The sequence below is a fragment of the Peromyscus maniculatus genome, chromosome 1, assembly GCF_049852395.1.
Source record: "Peromyscus maniculatus bairdii isolate BWxNUB_F1_BW_parent chromosome 1, HU_Pman_BW_mat_3.1, whole genome shotgun sequence".
Lineage (NCBI taxonomy): Eukaryota > Metazoa > Chordata > Mammalia > Rodentia > Cricetidae > Peromyscus > Peromyscus maniculatus.
In genome coordinates this window covers 175,771,075-175,794,673 of record NC_134852.1, presented here as the reverse complement: position 1 = coordinate 175,794,673, position 23,599 = coordinate 175,771,075, and the positions used below count along the sequence as shown (strand labels likewise).

Genomic DNA, 23,599 nt, shown 5'->3' with positions numbered 1-23,599 from the left:
AAAGAGATTTCTAATTACATAGTTTAACAAATTACCAGAGTTTCTGTCTGACGATGCCTTGCATTTCATGAAAAGCCTTAGAGAGCGGCACGCTTCGTGACCCACCTCCTCTCACCCAGCCAGCGATCTTGAGGTTATTGTGTGTGGTACCGCAGAATCACTAAGAGCTCAGGCTCCACTGTGCACATTAGCCAGCTGAGGTCCCTAGGCAAGTGCCTAGCCTCCCTAGGCCCCCATTGCTACAGCTCCTAAATGTGCCTAGCTGGAAGGGATTGGCAAACATTCAAACGCATCATTCGGCATAGTGAGCACTGAACAACTGTCAGCCGCCATCTTGCCATCCTTCCCCGACACACAGATTTTCCATCAGGTCACCTGAAGGGCAGCTGCAGTTGGCAATCTACCACCCGGCTGGGACATTTGCAAAATAAACTTCATTTGATGCTCTTGGCTTTGTCTTTCCAAACTTCTCCCACTCTAAGGAAATGCTGATTAACCTAAAACGAAAGTCCAGTACATCCATCCATATTTATATAGACATGTGTACGTAAGGCATTTGCATTGTTCTTATCTTCTCTACAAGACTTGGGGTTCCAATAGGAGGTGATGGGTGAAAAGGGCCAACAATTGTTGAGTATGCACCAGATTCTGTTCTATGTGTTTTGCATTTAATGCTCACAAGAAACTTGCATGGTGGTCAATATATCCTATTCATCTTTTACTCATCTAGTATTTGAAGAGTTATGTGGTATTTTTGATGTACCTTTAAAGGTATATAGCAGTTTAAAATGGAGAAAGTAGGGGGCACATTTATTTGTATGAACTGAAGTGATGTTGGCTTATGCATTTCTGGATGAGAAAAGCCCTGCTTTATTACTGTACTGTCTTCATGATTTCCTCAGTACCTGGCAACAAGGTCTGAAACTTGCTTAGTACCAGCGAAAACCAGTGGCTCCCCATGAGTACCTTAGGAGCCGAGTGAGGGGAGCTCTCTCACTCACTTCTGTTTGGATCTCTGTAAACTCGGTTCGGTTCTCAGGCTTCCTCTTGCACAAATGATGTAGTTTGAAGATGTTCGTGCACAACGGAACTGATCTTTGTGGTGTTTGATTTTAAACAGAGAAAATGTAAGGACTCATTGCTCCTTTGTGTCCCCTTTTTTCTTTTTCATTTCAGAGTTTCTACTGGTGTATTCAATGATGGACAGTAGACAGCCATGTTGTGGAGTGTCAAAGGTTCTGTCCCTTGACACTATGCACTTTTGTAACAGGTGCTAGCGTTCTATGGTTCTGTGGCAGAATGCTCTATTCCCAGTGCCAAAGATTTAAGTTAGAGTATGTAAATCAGGACTTCTGCATTTCTGCTCTTTTAAAAAATGGCACTTGAAAAGTCCATCCTTAGCAGGATTGCCCATCCTTAGCAGGGTATCCATGCTGCTCTTTTTTGAAGCAAAAAATGAAAATGGACAAGCAGAAAATACCCGGCTCAATTGTTGAAGAATGGTAGTTTGTTTCATGGCTTTTGTATAGTATCTAATGCACATTTGAACATGATGGACATAATGCATTGTGTAGCTACAGCTTTATGAAAACTCAGTCTTGCAGCTCTTTTTCAGAACTTCAATTATTTCTTAAAAAAAAAAAAAAAAAAAAAAAAGCTCCCTCCTCCCCATTTCCCAGCAGTATGACTCTAAGTAAGCTGATTTGCCCCGGTGTCTCTGCAAACCAATTTCTCCAAAGGTGAAACAAGATTGAGAACAGTGGCAATCATAACAAAAACAATATAGTACCACAGGCAACGATTATAAAGCGGGGAGGCTATATACTAAAGGCTTAAAATACTGTTGGGTATACTGTAGGTATTCTTGTTAGTTTTAGTTAATTTATTACATTCATTTTAAAGGGGGAAGGAATATCCTTTCTATGAAGTAAAATCTATTCTATTCATTCTAAATACAAGCAAACAAAGGTCATTTTTCATTTGCTGCCTAAAAAGTAAAAGGCTACAGCTTGACTTGACATGAAAATCTGAGTCACTCAAAGAACAGCAAAGAGGATGAAGGGGTCACCATTTGGTGCCCGGGAGGAATTAGGCATCACTTACCTACAATATCCAGAGGAAACTTTAAATAACTTAGCATATACCTATGAGTTATAGAACACGGACAAAATGTGTGGGGAGAGCAGAGCTAGTGAAGTCCAATGGAATGGCTGCTCCCTTGTTTATTCATGATTTACATTTGTTCACTCAATAACCAGGCTGAACATCAACTGCATATGACTTCACTCTTCCAGGTTTTGGAAACCCAGCAGTGAATAAAACAACATCCTTGCCCCTGGAGAGCTGGCACTCTTGCCTGACTGAGGTAGCCAGCAAATGATTGCATATATGTTAGGTAGTATATCTAATTACTAAATTTGTGCTTGCAAAATTACCTTAACAGACTAAAATTAGAGCAGAAATACTTAAAGTTGCTGCACTGTAATCATCTGTCAGGTCAGTTAGCTTAGTGATTCCACACCCCCACCAGGACCCTCTGAATGAAGGCCCAAGAGGTAACAGCACAAGAGAAGGATGCTCACTAGATTCCTTTACTCCCGTCAGGGATGATGCCTAGGCCAAAATTCTCTGGAGAAGGAGTATTTCAGAGACCTATCCTATCCTAGCTCTGGGACACAGTTTCTGCACCTCTCCCCTGGCCATGGTGAGCCCATCCAGTCCCATCTGCAGGTGAGTAAGGCCAGGTCCTCCCAACTTGGTCATGGCGTGTGCTAGAGGGATGCAACATTTGGAGCTTTGGTCTCTGCTGTGGTTTGAAAGTGAAGTGTTTCCCACAGACTCGAATGTTGAATGCCTGGTTCTCTGCTGGTGATATTATTTTGACAGATTTTGGAAACTTGAGGTGGGACCAATTCAGAGAAGTAGGCCACCTCCTCGTTGGTCTCTTCTACATTCACTTCTCTCTGCCTCCTGTCCACCCTGAGGTGGAGAGGCTCCTGTGGCACACAAACCCACCACCATGAGGTTCTAACTTCCCAAGTGGCCTAGCAACACAGAGCTAAGTGGCCACAGGTTGGCCACTCTGAAACTGTGAGCTGACATAGCTCCTTCTCAGTTTATTTTGTTACAGTGCCAAGAAAATTAAGTAATAGAGTCTGACATCCTGGGAGCAGTATCCACACCTCTTCCACCTTCTCTGACCTGTATTCACCACTATGAAAAGCAGACTTCCATTTCTTTCTGAGGCTTGGGTGTCTACCACTCACTCACTTCTGGTGGTGAGATCTCTGTTTGTTGTCTACTGGAGGTTGATCTCCGCTTGCTTATTTCTTGATTATCCCATTCATAGACCTAAATCTGTCTCTCCCACAGCCACAGAGTGGGTCATTCTACCCGCTGGCACACTTTATCAGCATTTTCAAAGTAGGTTTGTTTCAAAGTAGGTTTGTTTCACAGATGTACATGCCAGGCCTGTTACTTCAGGGTAGAAGCCTACCACAATAACCAGTTGCATGGCTCAAGAATTTTCTCTGATGCACAGGCCTCCTGAGACCTCACCATAACAGCTCAACAGGGTCTCTGCTGGAACAAGCAGGTGGGACCATCCTGTGCCCTCCCACACAGTGTGACCCTGAAAACAGCGGGTCAGCATATTTCTGGAACTCCACCACTGAAGTTGTTACCAACATGCATCAACCAAGGGAGGGACAATTTGACCTCTCCTAGATGTCTGACACAGAATCCGCCATAACTGTATCCTAAGTTCCAAATGCAAACTCTCGTTTTTTAAACATCTGTGTTCATATTTGTTTGGTGATTTTTAATCTCTCTCCTTGTGTTTGCCAGCTTTCCATTATTGTAACAAATCCCCAAGACAGCCAAGTTATAAAAAGGAAAAGTTCCCTCTGGCTCCTGTATTTTGGAGTTTTAGTCTGTGTTTGCTTTTGGTCTGTGATGAGAGAGTATATCATAACAGAGTAACTATGAGAAAAAACAGTGCTCACCTTGCAGACAGGCAGTGGTACAGGAAGACAATAGCCCAAACCATCTCTTTCCAGGGCATGTTCCTATGACTTAAAACTGCCTACAAGTCCTCACCTCTTAAAAAGTGAGTCACACTGAAGACAGCCTTTGACACATAGGCCTTTGAGGGACATTTGAGATCCAAGATCTGAAAACTCCACAGGGGTAAGAACTGTGTTTGGTTTGATCAAATTGTACCTGCTAAACTTTATACTGATCATCACAAGCATCAACTCAATTTGTTTTTATTGCTTTACCAAAGTGACTTCTGGTTGGTGGCCACAAGGGTCTTCCCAGATTCAGTCCACCCCTACACTGAAATCATGGTAAACTGGCTCCTATGTGGATCATCTTAATCTCAGAATGTTCAGTATCTTATCCTCAATGAGTACAACCTAGTGCTCTTTGCAGGGCCATCCTTTCCTTGTGAGGTTTTCGATGGTGACAGTTTCTTTATCATGACTCTTATTTTTCTGCCCCAGAGGAACGAACAGTTGCTGTCTTCCTCACTTCTAAATAAAGCTTCCATATCATTTTATCCTCATCCCCTAAAGCCCTCTCAAGCTGTTCTAGGCATCCAACTACATCTGACTCATTTGACTTCATCTCTTGGGCTCCGGATACTTCCTGGCCATCATCATTCTGGATGATGTCAAAATAAACATGACTCCTGTGATCTTGAATTTATCTCCTCCAAGGATCTTGGTCTTCCATTATTTTAGATACTGTATATCACCCTAAAACTTCATTGAATTTTCTATGAATTCTGCAGAGGTAATTTGAGTTTATTTAATGGAAGTCTCAGCTGCCTGTGACAACTAGCAATTCAAATGGCACCTGTTACTTTACTAGAATGAAGCCATATAGGTTTCTCCCTGATTAAAGGAAATTCAGGCTAAAGTAAAACAAAACAAAGAACCAAGAATTTCTATGCACTTTCTAATACAGTTGTGGCTATACAGTATGCTTCTGGTAGAGGCCAATGCTTCTAGGAGTCATTTAAGAAGAAAATGTGGTCCAGAGAGGAACTAACTTGGAGAGTGTTTCGAGTTGTATATAGTTGGATGATAAATCATAGAAGCTGTAACCTTATTTCCAAACACTGTCATCCATTCTTCCTATTTCCAGTGGGAGTCCATTCATGGTCAGCTTCTACCTCACTCTTGATCCAATATGGTGCCCATGGCTCCCAGCCCATCCCTCAAGTTCAAAGATGGAGAACGCAACATTGGTCTGAGGTAATCAACTGGCCACATGCTCTTTGTAGTAGTAAGTGGCTCTGTGATGGAATAAAGACCTAACTACTAAGTCAACAAACTTCCATTGTAGCTTCCAGATGATTATCACCATCCACTGTATGCAGAAACATCAAGAGAGAGGACAACCTCCCAGAGAATGTGGGCAATAAAAGGGAAACCTGAGATGGAGAGAGAAAACTGGGGAGTCTGGAGTCACTAAGCATCTGAATGAAGTCACACACTTAAACTCTGTGTGGTGTGGAAGTCAGTGATACAATCACTATACTGATCTTTCTTCCTGAGCAAAAATATTTCCTGGACTTCTTTACAGATCTATGAGAATGAACTTTAGCTAAAAGATTATGCAGAAGTAAGGTAAGCAATTTCCAGGACCTTTCCCTAAACACAGTCTTTGAGGTCCATTTTCCTGACCCCATAAAGCACCCCTGAAGATGTTCCAAAATGAATCAAAGGAATGGAAGAAATTAGAATAGAGGTGAGGGAGACACTGCCAGGGAAATCCTCTTTATAAAAATGGCATTTGAATAGAGACCTGATTTGCAAAATCGAGAAAGCAACAGAGCTGAGAAAGAATGTTTTCAATAGATAAAAATTGAATGCAGAGATCATCAGGTAAGAACGAGCTTGACACCCTGGGAGAATCAGATGGGAGTGTTACTGGAGCTTTGGAACAGCAGGAAAATGAAAGGTCCAGGGGTCTAGCTTGCAGTCGATGCCTTGACCACAGTCTTGACAGTGGAGACAGAAAAGAAGGGGGTGATTTTACAATATAAACTTACTGGATGACTGGAAGTTAGGGACGTGGTAAAGGGAAGAAATCACCAATGTCTCCTAAGTTGTTGATTTGAGTGGCTTAGAGAAGCTGATATGGCGTGACTCTGACCCCCCTCCATTAGCTCATGCTTGGAATGCTTCGTCCTCAGAGGTTGCTGCTATTCTGACAGCTACAGAGCCTTTGAAGGTTAGCTCAGCTGGTGGGTTGCTGAAGGTTCCAATCACTTTTGTTTCTGGCTTGCATTCTCTGCTTTCTGGTCCACTAAGATGCAACAAATTTCTACCACCTGCTCCTTCTGCTGTGAACTCTACTAGACCTTTCTGCCCATGGTGGATTAAAACTCCTCAACCTTAAGGGAAAGATTCCCTGAAGCTATTTCTGCCAAGTATTTAGTCACCAGTCACGATGATGAAAAGTAAAATCTAGATATTAATACTATTTAATCAGATGGTACGATAAGACTAGTCCCAGTTTGGGGAAGCAAACAATCAGGACTTCCAATTTTGGACATGTTAAGGTTAACCTTACTACTAAGGGTCCATGTGGAGATGTCAACACAGACCTCAATGCTTTTATGTCAGAGCTTACTAGCTCCAGATCATGATGAGGATGATGATGGCAGTGGTGATGATGATGGAAGCTAATATTCACTGAGCATGTGTGAAATATCTAGTGTTGTTGAGGTGTCTTACACAGACTGTCTCATTAACTCTCATGATGTGCCTGTCAACTAGCACCCTAGTTTATACACAGTGAAACCTTGGTTTTTACCTGTCAATGGTAACGTGTTTACTAAAGACACAGATGAAGAGTTCAACTTTCTATTACATGAGACCTTATCGCCTGCAAGTTGCTTGGGGGAAGGACTGGGTCCTTTCTCTTTCTGCGTTTCCAAAGCACTCGGCAGAATGCCATGTACTTAGAAGGTACTCAGTCATCTCTGTTTGATTCCACACTCCTTGGAGGAGAAGGAGGGTCCTGAAGTCATTCACACTCATCTCTTTTCTCTGCTCTCTCACCTCTTCATTCATCAGCTCCTTATAGCAAGGGACTTCCAACCCAATACCTCACTTCCTCTTCCACAGGAAGTTAGAGAACCATACAGAGGCATACGCTCTGTTTGTCGTTAGAGGTTTGACGCACGAAGTTGTGCGGTGGGGGGTCTCGGTCCACAGCTTTCATTCAGTGCCTCATTTGTTCTGTGGCTTTTGACTGGGCCTTCAAGGTCACTGGGATAGTGGTTAATAAAGTTAGAATTCATTCTATGCACTTCACTTCCATCCCCCAACTCTTATAGTTTCCAAAAATTGCTGCAATCATGAGTAGGAACTGAGTGAATCATTCGAGCAATTCAAACTAGAGCTAGCTTTCCTATTTCTCTCTGGCCAAACTTTTTAGGTCGATCTTTAACTCGATGAAACAGAAATAGAGAAAGAATAATTCAATACACACAACATCTTCCACTGCAATTTTAAGAGAAACGAGGTTCTGAAAAAAAAAAAAAAAAACAACAACAACAAAAAACAAACAATGGTGAAATCTGCCTGCTTTTCAGTAGGGAATCGCTAGAAGTAGATTGGTAACCGGCCTCTCAGAAGAGGGCCACAGGAACTGCTGTGGTGAGTGCAGTGCACTGAGCACCTCCTACTGCTCATCCCCACAATGTCCTCCTCCTTCTGCCCTAAACTCACCCTTCTGGTCTGTTCAGCCTCCCTTGCTACTCCTAAGAAGGCCAAGCGTGCTTCTACTGGGTCTCCATCCCCGTGGGAGTCCCCGTCTTAATGATTTTAAATTATAAACGATGCTACCAATGAATCCCCTTCTCTCATTCCCAGATTAGGGGTTCTTCATGGAGAGAGGTCACATGTAGCCGATCTTAGAAATCTTAAGGTTTAGTCCAGGTCCTGGCAGATCAATGTGGTTAAAAAAATAAATCATTGTTAAACCACGTACTGAGCAGGCTAGAAGACGTATGCTGTGACAAAAAGCCTTGGTTTTTAGTTCAGGCTTTGGGGGAGCTCCTTATACATCTCAGAACAAGCCTTTCACCCTATGTAGATCTTTTGCTTCATCAGCTAAAATCAGGGATGGACTAAGCCAGCTCGGCAGGGCTCTCAGTTTTAGCATTGACAGTGTGTGGGTGTAGATGAGTAATCAACTGAGGAGAGTGCATTTATGAAGGCCAGTTCTACAAGGTCCTTGACACCCATCACAGCTCTCCAATTAGACAAAGTCCCTTCCTAAATGACCTCCAAAGGATGCTGAAACCAGTAACAGGAACAATCAACAGGGAAAGACCGGATATAAGAAAGGTAGAAAATTGGGGTTGGAGAGATGGCTAAGCAGTTAAGAGCACTGGCTATTCTTTCAGCGGACCTGACTTTGGCTCACAGCACCCACATGGTGGCTCACAGCCATCTGTAACTCTGGTACCAGGGGATCCCATTTCCTCTTCCATCCTCCGCAGCCACTGTATGCCTGTGGTGCATAGACAGGTAGATAATCTACTCTAAGTTCTAATAACTGTGTTGGTCTTCCCATCTGACTGCATACACTGCACTTTCCTGACTTTTCGTGCCTGGCTTCCTTAGGATGTGACTAGGCAAGGGTCATGGCAAACTATCCAGCGACAGAGGTGTTCTCCCCACCGGCACACGTGGCAGAGCGCCTGACAGTCCTGAGACTGTTGTGCACATTTTAATTTCCACCTGCTTCCGAATTCAACATGAAGACCAAAGTCCTAAGGGAACGCTGATGGCTTTTAGTCATTTAGACATTTCTATCGGTGAAGATTCTAATGGACCCCTGAGGAACATCCTCTACCACTGTGGCCATGACTCCAGGAGGGCCCTGATCCCTCTGTCCCAAACTGGGAGAGGAGGGAGCAGAAAACAGCAAATCCTGAGGCTTTCTCTGGAGGAAGGGAGGATGGGTGTGCTGCCCCTCAGGCTCCATTGTCCTACCTGCTGTCAGGGCAGAGCTTTGGATTGTCCTGGACTTGCCTGTCCCTCTCCCAACACGAACTTTCCCACTTGCATGTCTTCAGTTCTCTATCTTTCTTTTATATTTATCTGTTTTTTTATGTATGAGTGGATGTCTATGCACCACAGGCATACAGCGGATGGCTGGAGAGGATGGAAGAGGGAATGGGATCCCCTGGTACCAGAGTTACAGATGGCTGTGAGCCACCATGTGGGTGCTGTGAGCCAAAGCCAGGTCCTCGGAAAGAATGGCCAGTGCTCTTAACTGCTTAGCCATCTCTCCAACCCCAATTCTCTACCTTTCTTATATCAGGTCTTTCCCTGTTGATTACCAAATCAAGGCAAAGGGATAGCATCCCGTGCTTTTAAGAACAGATAGGAAACCAATATTCTTTTGTGTTTCAGTAAGACATCCATTTTTTTTTCTTTTTTGCTTCCAGCTGCGAGCAGCAGGCCACTTCAACCTCCTGTCCTTTCCCAGCCTCACATTACAGCCCTTCTCCGCCTCCCCGGCCTCAGCTCTGCAAACTCCCCATGCCTTTGCCTTCTCCACCGCCTTATTGATAGCTGCTGATAAGCCTTATGGTTCTAATTCAGCAAACTAAGAGCACACCAGCCACTCCTCTGGAATGCCATCAGTAATTCACGCCTTGTGTCAACAAGCCAGATCTTTAGCATGGACTTACAATTTCCGAATGTCTTGGCATTGGTGCTTTCTTTTTAAATCACGACTTACAGTCTTATCTTACTTGTTCACGACTGACATTTCCATTTCCATAATGTTTTCTGGTGGGTTACAGTTTTTTACTTGTAAAAGTGACTTTTTTAAGTGGATACGCTTGTCACTTTTGATAATTAGAAAGCAATTTACCTAAACTGTCCCATTTAAAGGTTGAACAGAAACCCCGATTCTCTCCACATCTCATGGTCACAAGATTTTACAATGTCTTTTCTTTTATAAATCATAAACTCACAATATTAAAAAAAAGAAATCCACCCCCCTCTCTCGGTGTGTGTGTATGTATGTGTGTGTGTTCATGTCTGGACGTGTGCATGCCATGATGTTTGTGTGGAAGTCCCTTTCGACCTTGTTTGAGGCAGGTTCTCTTGTTCATCACTATATATACCAGGATGGAGAACTGTGAGAATCTGAAAATTCTTCTCTCTCCTCCTCCCACCTCATGCTGGGACTGCTGACATTATTGATGTATGCCACCATGCCCAGCTTTACATGGATTCAAACTCAAGTCCTCATATTTGTGTGCCAAGTGCTTTACCATGGAGCCATTCTCAGCCCTTCATATTATTAACAATGAAATTGTCCTGAGTCTGAAATCTGGAAAAATATATGTACACACACACACACACACACACACACACACACACATATGTACACACATCTATGTACACATATGTGTGTGTGTGTGTGTGTGTGTGTGTGTGTGTGTGTGTGTGTGTGTGTATCCAGTAGTAGGAACTGGGGTTTTTGTGTGTAAAAAGGACTATTATGTCATCTTATCAAATTAAATGAAGTAAAACAACAAAGGCCTCTACCATCAAGAATGCCAGATAAGAAGACTAGTCAGTCACTCAACTACTTTAGAGTAATTACTACTGTGAGAAGGGCCCAGCCTTTGGCTTTCCAGTGCCCATTCCTCATAATATCATAATGTTTTCCAAAGATAATGCTTTTAAAATACAAGACCATGAGCTTGAATTTATGCAACATTTGCCCTTTGAAAGTCAAACAGAAAAACTATTTCTTTCTCCATATCAGAATATTTGAAGAGTGACAGAAATACACCTGTACTCGTCTGGGTCTATTTACTTATACTCTCTGGGAAGCATGGCATTTTTGCTTCAAGGATTGGTTTTTAAATCAGCAACTAGACTATCGTGCAGATATGATATTAAGGAGCTCTGATGGGGAAGATGCAGTGTGCAATTAATTCCTCGTCCTCACCAGCAAATCCTGAAGGAATTAGAACCATAAGGCTTATCAGCAGCTATCAATAAGGCGGTGGAGAAGGCAAAGGCGTGGGGAGCTTGCAGAGCTGAGGCCGGGGAGGCGGAGAAGGGCTGTAATGTGAAGCTGGGAAAGGACAGGAGGTTGAAGTGGCCTGCTGCTCGCAGCTGGAAGCAAAGCATTATTTTTATGACCAGTTTGGAAAACAATGGAGCAGAAGACAAAGGTCTGGCCATTTGCTGAGTGGAAATTTCAAATGCGATAAATTCTTTCACATATCTACTGACTTTAATGAAACCCAAAGTGGATAGGAGAGCCAGGGTTTTTAAAATTAAGTCCAAATAAACAAAATTGCTTTTCAAAACAGAGCTTTTTTATCAGTTGTTTTCATCCCCGAAGGATACACTGCTTATGAGCTTTGTTCGGGAAAGCTCTCTCTAATGACTTCTCTTGAGTGACTTTCATGACCTGGGTCACCTGGCTTTTACTTAACTGCTCCCCAGTGGACTTACTACATCTGTATGTTGACAGTGTGGTTGGGTCTGCTGGCTTTGGATTCCGTATATGAACTTATTTGTGTTGAGGAAGTCTCTGAGCTCGCTCTTCCCCTTGGCTTACCATGTCCTTGAGTTAACTACAGGCTGAGTCTTCTTCCTGCTGGTTCTGTCTATTTCTCACTTGGAATCAGCTTGTGGAATGACCTATGCCACATCATGGCTGCAGCATGGGAAGGGCCACGCTTCCCAAACATTCATGGACCAAAACTTCCCTGGGAGTGGGGAGTGGGGCCATAGTAATGATTATGATCCAGTCAACTTGGATAAACACTAAGTCTATATTTCTTTTGGAACCCCAAGTGGGGTCAATATTGCTAATACACATTATACTATAAGTCCTCAAGAGCCAAGTGCATAATGGAGGCCCCACCTCTTCTGGTGGGTCAATATTTCACAGTAGTCTTGTGTGAACAGTCCTCTTTATCCATCTGGGTTACTTTTCCCCATGAAGGAGGTGATCAGAAGAAGAGTAGCTGAAGGATGTGAGAAAACCAGGGGGAGGACAAAAGAATGACATATAATTATTGTATGATGTCATGGAGGGAGGGAGCTGTGGTGAGAATAATATAACTGGGCATACCCATGCTGTGATAATGTGACCATGTGTGATGGGAATACAGCCATATATTAGTCATACATTAATAACGTGACTGAGGATTTCTAGTGATCATTTGGGATACATACTGATAGAAAAGTTCATCCGACTAGCTTCCCAGAGAGTTCTTGAACACCGTCTATGCAATAATTCCAGTTCTGATGAGTTGGCACTACCCAGGCCAAGCACACCACGCTTTCTGTAGGAAGCAGTAGGCAAGAGCTCAGCTCTCACATTTGTCAAGAGCCTAGAATCATGATTTGAGGATACTCGCAGTATTAGGTGATGACCTAACATCTCTGGATAGAAATCTCTTCACCTGTAGTATGTGATATTAACGATTAAAGTTTAGTTGCATGAATTAAACAAGAAATACAGAATGAAATGCTTAATACAAAGGCTGGCACAAAGCAACCACTCAATTCACGACAAATGTTATGAACACTGTTAATAATAAGACACAGGTTCAGGATGGTAGGATGGCTCAGCAGGTAAAGGCGCTTGCTGCCAAATCTAATGACCTGAGTTTGATCCCCAGGACACGTGTGATAGAAGGAGAGAACTGAGTCCTGTAAATTGTCCTCTGACCTACACACACACACACACACACACACACACACACACACACACACACACCTCGCACTGTGACATGCTCCTCCTCTTCACCCACAAATAAATGTAAAAAAACAAAAAACCTTTATCCACACAGGGTTCGCACACACATAATGTTAAAGTTCACTTAAGATAACAACCCCAGCACAAATGTAAAACTAACACTCAAATTTACTTCAGGCAAAAGCTGCCATGGTGTATTTGGGTGTGTCCTTTGGCTTGAGGATTTTGTTTGTTTTTTGAGACAAGGTCTTTGTGTAGCTCTGGCTGTCCTGGAACTCTCTCTATAGACCACGCTGGCCATGAACTCACAGAGATCTGCCTTCCTCTGCCTCCTGAGTGCTGGGATTAAAAGTGTGTGCCGTCATGCCTGGCTTTGGCCTGAGTTCTAATGGTAAGTGTCACACAAGCAATCAGGCAAAGAATAGTCAGGTATTTACTATCTTCAGTTTCCTTTCTTTTCTAGCTTGATGTCTGAGGGACTATGTGCTTATGGTACTTCAGCTCCTGCTTTTGATTCTCCGTTGCAGAATCACTGTCAGAATGGTAGACCACCGAGACTAGACTGTTAACGTTGTTCTCCAGTGATGATGTGTCTATCACTCTTTCAAGACCTATTTCAGCCGGCCATTAATTCATACACTGCTTTATGCCCACTGGCTATAGTCTGAGGGTGGTTCCATAAGACCTGAGCAATAAAGGATATGCATTTACAGTGATTATTTCTGTTCATTTTCAAAGATATTATTTTTGTTTATGGGCTCATAGGTCATTTTCCAGGTGGGGGAAGTTGGTAACAATTCACCAAGCTGATGGTAAATCTGCCCATATCCAGGAGGTGTCCAGTGGGCTGGTATAAACAGGGTCAATCAGGAGGCCGAAGCCCAAGGAGACATTCAAGGGGATCTTAGCCACTGCAGTGGTCTGAGGACAGGTGACTATTTACCATCCAAGACCTAGGCTCTGGAAGGTACTGTCACAAACACTAGTTTTTTTGTTCTGCCTGTGAGCTGTAGTGGGGAGGAGGAAGGATGAGATGGGCAGGGGTGGGGTGAGGGGGTGCTTAAGACAACCCATCCAAGCAGAGTAGCCTCCTTTCAACTATGTATACACTGGGTTTTGCTGACACTGGTTTTGAAATCAGCAATGTGGAACTCCTGTTTTTTTTTTTTTCAGGCATCTATATTCCTCCATCCAATTTATCTCTTTACAGTGAGATTTCTCTGCAAGTAACCAAGACACCAAACTCACAGTGAATGAACGTTTATCTGTCGTTTACATAAAAATCCAGATTGAGCCTAGTGCAATAGACCCAGCTATGTGGGACCAAATAGCTTTAAGCTTTTTCCTCCGCTTTCTCCTAAATGCACTTTTCTTTCTCTCACAGTCTGAACTGGAACCCAATCATACTCACTGTCTAAGCATCGCAAAGCATTGTGCACGCCGCCTTTGGAGAGGACACCTAGAAGCTGCATTTTTGTTGGCGATTCGTCGACATAACTGCAAGGCAGAGTGGGAGAGTCTTCCCTGTCCTGGTACACACCTCCGGCTAGTTACAGATGCTCTTGACTTACCATGGCCCAATCCGCCAAGGAGCATCTGCATTCACTCTCACAGCTACAGAGCCGACTAGAAGCTGTGGTTCATTGCCACTGCCCGGCATTGAGAGGATGTTGTGCCACACATCTCAGTCCAGGCAAAGATCAAAATTCATACTTCAAAGTACAGTCCCCACTGGATGTGTGCTGCTTTACACCAAACAAAAGCTGAGGAACTGTAGGCATTGGAAGTGCATACTGGGACATATCCACCCTCTGATCTGAGAAGTCCACATACACAGAAGCGGACAGGGCTGAAGACATAGCTCATTCGATTAAGTGCTTGCCCTGTAAATGGAAGGATCTGAGTTCGATCCCCAGAACCCATGTAACAAAAAGCTGGGTGTGGTGGTGTGCATTTGGAATCCTAGGCTGAGGAAGGTGGAGACAGGGAGATCGCTGGGGTTACTGCCAAGCCTTTAGAGCCTAAGCAGTGAGCTGAGACCTGTTACCCGCCTCCCCCAGTGGATAGCACCCAAGGAACAACAGGCAAGATGGACCTTTGGCCTGCATATGCTTGCATCTATACATGCACACCTGCACACACACAAACATGTCCTCCCCACAAAAAAGAAATAGAGAAAAGACACTGAAAGACACAACCTAGCTTCCACTACAGACTATATCCTCAGTGGAGTTGGCGGGGATAGTTGATGTTCTTGTCAGATTTCCATTGAGCTAGCAGATTAGGAGGGAGCATGGAGACACCTTGAGAAGCGACAAGTGGAACAGCAGTCCCTGCTGAGTCATGTGCAGAAGCTCTGAGACACACATGGGAGACAGAGCAGATCTGTCTTGGCAGGGCAGCGCAGACCTTGGCTATGGAGCAAGGGATCAGTTAACCTTTCTCATTCTGTCGAGACATGGGAGGACAGGCCCAGGAAAGGCTCCTATCAACTCACTCAAGCATTTTAGAAGACATTAGGAGTCAGAGCTTCATCATGTGGAACTACGTTTGCTGAAGCTTATCTTGTGAGTTCAGGCAGTGAGGGCCAGAGCCCTCACCTCAGCTCTTCTGGGCTCTTTGGGGGTACAGAGGGTAGTAAAGAAGCAGTATTAGCTTCCCTCCAAGTCCCGGACCCTTGAACGGCCTACACCTAGTGTGTGATAAATGTATATCTGCCAATGAACAAAGGAAAAGATGAGGTTGGGGACTGGGCTCTCTCTAGGGGCGTCAACAAGATGGATTTCCATGTGAAGTGGGAATGAAGTTCACATGTCCAGAGAGAAGAGAGTATCTATGTGCCCAGGGGCCATCTTACAACTCACTCCCAGTAGCAAGTTGCCCACTCAGAGTCTCCCAAGATTTCCTCCTAGTCCTAGGTGCTGTTTCTAACCAACTGACCAAACCATCAAGTGGTTAGCTCCCATCCTCAACCTTCCAACCTGCTCACCAGAGCTCTTTAAAAACAGATTCATTTTTTATTGTTTTACTTATGTACAGGGGTCTGTTTGTGGCTATGTGTATGTGAATTCAGGTGACCATGGAGGCCAGAGACATCGGATTCCCCGGAGTTACAGGCAGTTGTGGGCTGCCCACGTGGGTGCTGGGAAGCAAACTCGGGCCCTCCACAGCAGCAGCACACTCTCTTAACCGCTAAGCCACCTCTCCAGCCCCCTCACCAGCGCTTACACCAGCTGGCAGAGTTGGGAATTTGTCACCTCCCATGGTCAAACCTTCCCAAAGTGCTCCGCTGATTTCACCCAGACACTCTGGGGGAGAGGACTGTGATTCTGCTTTTCTACATTCTTTAGGGAATTACTATGCTCCCCCACTCTTGGGGGTCTGGTACCCCCAAAATGTTAGGAAGCAGCAGTCAAAGAAGGGGTAAGAGAGTGAGAGGGCTGATGTGAGTTGCTTTTCAAGAGGTTCTAAGCTGGATCCACAATGGCCGAAGGCTCACATTGCCCGGTAGCATGGCACACACTTCTCATCTGGTTACAGCCTCATGCAGCCCCAGGAGAGGAGACCCAGTCCCACACTGACCCCTGGCCTGTCTAGGGGGTCAGCAGTTCTCCTCTCCTTTCTTATCTGGCTTGTGGTCCACTTGGTTATGACCAGGATGGGGGACACTCACCTGTGGTACTATCAGCACCCCTTTCTCTGTCTTCATAGGAAGAGCACAGGCCGTGACCAGTAGCAGTCTCCTCACTGTGGCCCAAGTAATTCTGTGAAGTAATACCAGTGGCGGAGAGCCCTACCTCCAGCCCGGCTCTTCAGGCTCTTCTGAATGGAATGACGTGACCCTGGCCTTTGCTTCCTTTGCTGTTGTGAAAAGCAGCCCGAGGGCACAGTCTGAACCTTGCCCTATCACTTCCAGCCATATGCCGTAAACTGCAGGCAAATTGCTTGACTGTTGGAATGGAAATACGAAGCTGAGCATGGAGGAACACGCAATCCCAGCACTTTAGAGGTTAAGGCAAGAGGAACAGGAGTTTGAAGTCATCCTCAGTTACTTAGAGAGTTTGAGGCCAGCCTAGGCTCAAGGAAAAAAAAAAAAAACAAGTATTTTTTACCCACCTTCTATGTCAGAGAATTGTGAGGATTAAGTGAGATTTATTTTAAAAGGATGTGCTTATTTTTATTTTATGTGCATGAGTGTTTTGCCTGTATGTATGTATGTATGTATGTATGTATGTATGTATGTTTGTATGTGTATCACATGTGTCCCTGGTGTCTATGGCGGTTAGGAGAGTACATCAGATTCCCTGGAACTGGAGTTACAGACAGTTGTGAGCCACCATATGGTTGCTGGGTCCCAAACCTGGGTCCTGTGCAAGAGCAGTAAGTATTCTTAACTGCTGAACCATCTCTCCAGCCCTGAAATATTTTTACAGATATAGCACACCTCCAACATGGTAGAAAAATATATTTAATATTAACAATGTTATAAAGCCTATATCTATATAAATATTAGGTGTTCCTACTATAATTTTACAGAGGAAAGGAGAGCTGGTGATACAATGGGACTTGTAGAAGATTCACATACTTGAACAACAAGAAATGATACAAAGTATTGAGACCATTAGTTTAACTTAAACAGGATTTAATATGTACCTATCAGAAACTATTACAAACACAAAAAATTAATACACTCCAAGCCCAAAGGCTCAAACTCCTTTTCTGATGAGAAACCCTGAGTCCTATTCCTCTCAGTAGAGTCCTTCCACTACAGTAAGGGATTCTGCGTAGATACATAGCTGGACACCATCTTCTTAGGCTATTTTCACATCTACTGCTTGAGAGAAAAGATCATACCAGAAAACCAGCAGACATATAGGAAGACGCAGTTCTAAAACTCCACCTGATCTTGTATTGAGGAGGATGGAAAAAACAACCTACCTTCATGGCCTCTGCCGACTGGAATGACTCAATGCAACCACCTGTTGGCAATTATCAAGTGGGTAAATTACATGCATTCTGATAAATCCCTCCAGATTCGTTGTCACAGACTGGCTAAATGTTTTGGGTGATGGCATTAATCTGTTTTGACAGGTTTCACTCAGTGAAGGGTAACAGACTCATAAGGACTTTCAATGGATTTAACAGGAGCGCAGAACAAAAGAGTTGGAAGGATGTGAATTAAGACTCCCCCTGACAGAGGTCTCGCTCTTTCCTCCACTATTAAAATTTTCAAAGAGCAGCACATTGACCGCCTCCTCAACCTCAGCAGACAGGCAGTTGCTCTGACTCACAAACAACAACAAAAGTACCATCCCAGAGAGACTCTACTACATTTTCCTCTATCCCCAAATAGCTCAGGCTCCCCCAGATCACACAGAGACCTACAAACCATGCTTTGGGGGAAGCAATTATTTAGACTATTTTGGTATAGAAAAGCAATCATCAATTTACCCAAAAGACAGAGTTATTAAACATCAACTACAGCAGCACAGAAGATATAAGATGTATTTGATCTTTTTTTTTTTTTTTTTGCAAGTGAAAATGAGATGTAGTTAACATTCCACAAAATTAATCCATGTAGTGACCTGAACATGGAAGATGGAGTACCAGGGAAAGAGAAGAGACCCAGGCAAGAGGAGAAAAATGGAAGACGGTAAGAGAGAGTAGGAGGGGAGGGTATGATGGGAACATGCTACGGCCATGAATAGAAATTTCAGTTAAACCCATTACTTTGCATAGCTAACATGGCTGAATAATTGTAATAAAATACACCAGCAGACACAAATCCTTTTAAAATATGAAATGGTGCCTAATAGAATGTTCAGAAATTTGTGCATTCATGACTATTATCTAATCCCAGCAGATTCTCACTGCAGTCAAAGAAAAATATTCACATTAGCAACCACTTCCCAGACTTTTCCTTCCCTCCAGTTGTCCACTTCTGGCCCCCATGGCATTCCCTTATTCTTAAAATTTTTGAGCATCAGGCATTGGTTTGAGTGCTGGAGGGCAGACAACTGGATAAAAGAGGCTTCAGGTCTGCCTTAGTGGAACATCTAATTCCAGAGTCTGAATGCATATCTCTCTCTCTCTGTCTGTCTCTGTCTCTGTCTCTCTCCTTCTCTCCCTCCCTCTCCCCTTCACACACACACACACACACACACACACACACACACACACACACACACACACACTACCTCTTTAGTCACACAGAAATATATATGTAACAAGTGAGAACACAGTCAGGGATCCCTGTACACTGTTGTACATTCCACAATTTTAGTTCTGATCAACTCAAGTCTGAAAACATTAAATGGAAAATTCCAGGAACACACAATTCATACGTTCTTGTTTGCCTGCACATGTGTGAGTGTTCACGTGTGGGTGAGCTGCCCACCTTATTTTTTGAGACAGGGTCTCCCATTGGGACCTGAAAGCAGCCACGTAAGCTATGCTGGCTCACTGGCAAGAGCCCCAGGGATCCTGTCTCCACCCGCCCAGCATTGGGACTGTAAGTAGGTGCCACTGCATCCGGTGACTTTTTCTGTGGGTGCTGGGAATTGAACTCAGGTCTTCACACTTGTGCAGCAACCATGTCCTGACTGAGCCATCTCCTTAATCTTGCAATTTGGAAGTTTCCAAGTGCATGCTATTCTGAGTGTTTGTCTGCCTGTCAGGTCCTTCCTGTTCTTCCAGGACATCCATGCTGAACGCACTGCCCTCCCATTAGACACTTTGTAGCCACCGAAACTACCAGACCAACTGTCACAGTGTCCCCATATTTCAAGTGACCCTATTTTACTCATTACTCATCCATGGGCAGTGATGCTGGCAGTTCGGACACACCAAGGAGAAGCAGGGTGGTGTTCCTTTAAGCGAAGGAGTCGAGGCTCTTAGGGGAAGAGGACCATCTGCACTGGAGGCTGCTGGGACCTATGCTAAGGAGGATTTTTGTTTCTTTTAATCCAGAGAATTGTGAAGAAGACACAAGAGGTCCCCACTGGTTTTGTTATCTCTTTTCCAGCTGTAGAAGTTGCGGCCGCTGCGGGGTAAGTGTGAGTCATTTACCTCACTCTTCTCGCCCCAGCCCACGTCATCACAGCAAGACAGCAAGACGGATGCTGTGTGAGACGCCTCGAGGAAGTAAGGAATTACGCTCACACAAGTTTTCTTACGGTACTTTACTACATCTGTATTTTATCATTAAGTCATTATTCTTAGACTTCCTGTGCATAATGTATGAATTAAACTCTATCATAGGTTTGTATGCATAATAAAAAGCCTGGGCATGGTGGCGCACACCTTTAATCCCAGCACTTGGGAGGCAGATGCAGGAGGGTCTCTGTGAGTTGGAGGCCAGCCTGGTTTACAGAGCAAGTTCCAGGACAGGCTCCAAAACTACACAGAGAAACCCTGTCTTGGAAAAAACAAAAAACAAAACAAAATAAATAAATAAAAGACATCATGTATATAGAGTTCAAAATTGCCTGTGCTTTTTGTCTTCCTCTGTATTCCCTCTCCAGCACCAACCCCCTACACACACACTTGTACACACGCATGCACCCATGCACACATGCACACACGCACACACATACACCATCATTACAGTACATAAAACAGAGCTAATCATCTTTCTTAGCCTTTTCTGGAAAAACACTAGTAGGAATTTCCCTCTTCTCTCCTCTTGGTCCTCTGGGAGGGCTGTGAGGATCAGACCAAACAGCCATAGAGCAAGAGACAGGAATAAAATGGGCCTGGGCTGTGGGCAATCGAGACTTGCTGGCTGCAGAAAAAGCAGCCATGCTCTCACGTGTGTCCACAGGCCTCATGAATGTCCACAGGCCTTACTCTACTGGATGCCATTAAGCCCAGTCACCGGATATATGTCTCATCTCTAACACCAAAATAAGTTTCTGACAAAAGCAAAACTCACCCCTAAAAGAGCAGGTGATAGCCCAAACCTTTTGAGCCCGGGTTGGCCACAGCTCCATTTCGGGTGGGACAAGGTAGTGCCATTTTGTTCTTTTAACATTTTGAAGGAAGAATATGTCTAAGTCCTATATTCACTGGCCAAGATTTGCAGGCTCTGACCTCAAGGACGTCAAATGTTCTCATCAGCCCAGAGTTTGCGAAAGGTTTTGATGATGCCACGCAGCCATTCGCTGCTCTGAAGTGATCGGCTTTCTGCCATTGTTATTATATATTTCCTGAGAGTCTAAGAGAGGCATTACAAAAAAGTGTCTATGAATATCGTATCTTTAGACACCCACTGGTTCAGCGAGAACAGAGGGTTAATGAGGAAAGTAACCGAAACAGCCTTGATTGGATCTAATAGGGCCATAGGCCAAGTTCTGCTTATAATTTACCATCAGAATGAGAGTGAAAAGGGGGCCTGTTAATAGAGAAGGTGAGGCATCAGTCATGAACCTGGGCAGTCCCAGACAAATGGGGGCAGATATGCGGTCACCCCATGAATGGTACCATCTGGGTGCTAGCGGAGAGCTGTGCCTCAGTGTCGACCCCGAGCCTAGACTCTAGAGGGAAGCTCAAACACTGCCATATTATACTGCAGAACATGCTAATTATTTTATGGGGGTCATCTATTGCTCTAATCTCAGGACAGGCTTAAGATGGCCTGAATACTCAAACCTTTAAAGATCAAATGTTGAAGCGCTCCATAGAGCCATATAGAATGAGAAACATGTGACCAGTGTGAGTTAGGAGGAGGAGGAGGCTCCAGGGGACCATGAGTGTACATGTTCGTTCAGACGTGGGGAAATAGCAAGAATGGAAGAGTTTCCTGTACTTTCTCCCTTTAAAAATAATTATGAGGGCCAGGCACAGTAGCACGTGCCTGTGGACCCCCTCTGCCTGGGAGGAGAGGGAAGAGGATCAGATTTAAGGTCATCCTCAGTTGTCACTGCTCTGGCAGGAATGAAGATATTCTAAAGAGATTCCCATGGCCTTCCCTTTGGCTCTCAGGCTATTGAAGTAACGGAACCCCAGTAGTTTGGAAGTCCCTAAAAATCTCATGCTAGTAGAAGAGAAAAGGTGAAAGCCTGGTGCCAGGTCCAGGGATGACTTGTCTCCTGCCAAGAGATTTTATATAGTTCTGACTTGTCAGACCACCTTGTTAGAAAGACTGGAGCCTAGAGGGTGATGGCAAACCACCTTGCCAAGTTTATGCATACCTCTTACCCTCTATTTCAACCTAAACTTCATGCTAGGGCCCTGGAAGATGAACTGGGGCAGGGGCACCGGATCTCTTCACTCCTCTTCATAACATCTCCAAACGGCACATCTCCTTTCTTTGTTCTTTGCCAACAGGTGCTACTGTCCATGGAAGATGGGTGGCTGAGCCTCGGTTCTTAGGGATTCCAGAGCACAACTCTGACTTTAGCTACTCTAGTAACAAGGCTCCATGGTGAGCTCGAGGCTAGCTTGGGCTGTATAAGACTCAATTTTTGTGTCTCAAAATTAGTCAATTAATTAAAATAATTATAGGAAATAGATGCGTGACAGTTCTGCCATGGATAACATAAGGAGCATGATAGCTCACAAGTACAAAATATAAAAAGATCTGGGGGTAAAAACAGCTACATTTTCCCACATGGCTCTTTTTTTTTTTTTTTGGATAAATTAAGGATATAGCCATTTTTTCTAAACTATTCATATATACAGAAAGAATTTTACCTGTAGGCAACATTTCTCTGGAGCAAGCATTTGCACTTGAATAATGACGCTGGCCTCCTTTACAGGAAAAGACATTTATTTCAGGCCTCCCAAGGGCTAACAAAAAAGTTATTATTATTATCACAACACTATGACTGCCTTATGTTTAAAGCTCTTATAGTGCCATAAAATCAGCACAAATTTATAACTGATAATATAAACAAGGCCACAAAGCCAATAAAATCCAAATGAATCACATTAATTCATGTAATTATATTGTGTTGAAATTAGATGCCTTACTGTGGCCTGGTTCCCCTGAGTTTGTCCAGCCTGTTCTGCTGAATGGCAGGCAGTGGCTCAGATTTCCACTTGCCTCTGCCTCCTCAGGCCCCAATGCAGCCTTTGATGTCACCAATGCTTCCCCATATTGTCTTCTGTCTTGGCTTCGGCTGGGAAGGATCATTTGTGATTATAGTCACCTCTGTCATTAGAGTTGATGAGTAATAAACAGAGTCCATTATTTGATGCCAGGGCACCAATGGCCATATGCCACTGTGGGCACTAAAACCTCACAGCAACATTTAGCTTTGAGATGGTCACCAGAGAGTCCAGAATATGCTCAAATTGAATTTGTTTTTAAATCCTCAAACTGACTTTCACTAAAATTATAAAGTCTGTGTAGTAAAAGATGTGAGTTTATTTTGTTGACTGTAGTATTTCTAGTACTTAGCAGTGTATCTAGTATGTTGTAGCACACACTTTCTAACCTTGTATGCATACACATTCATACACACATACATATACACATACTCCCCATAAACATACACACATAAATATATATAATGCATACACACATATAATACACACATAAACATATATGCACACATATACATGTATATACATACACACATGCATATATACACACGTGTACACACAAACATGTGCACATATATACACACATACATATACACATACTTTCACAGACCTGTTTTCAACAAACTAATGATTAAAGAATGGATGTGGATGGGAAATCATCAAAGAGAACTCTTGTGACCATAAGAAATATACTTATGGTCCTCAGTCTACTGGGATCTGAAGGAACATAACAGGCCAAGAGTACCACCAATAGGTTTGACAGCTGTACACACTTATGAAA

The 23,599-nt window shown here is 43.8% G+C and overlaps 1 protein-coding gene across 5 annotated transcripts in view; it reads right to left on the bottom strand.

Moving 5' to 3' along the window:
- The window catches only part of Apba1 (amyloid beta precursor protein binding family A member 1), a 222,495-nt gene that overhangs the window by 143,737 nt on the left and 55,159 nt on the right, over nt 1–23,599 (bottom strand). Inside the window, exon 1 of one of the 5 annotated variants that reach the window (XM_076561372.1) lies at nt 16,445–16,739. The exons of the other annotated variants lie outside the window; for them this stretch is intronic. The gene's annotated coding sequence lies outside the window, so the exon portion shown is untranslated. Of the gene's footprint in view, nt 1–16,444; nt 16,740–23,599 lie in introns of those variants that run through there. 5 annotated transcript variants of the gene reach the window in all.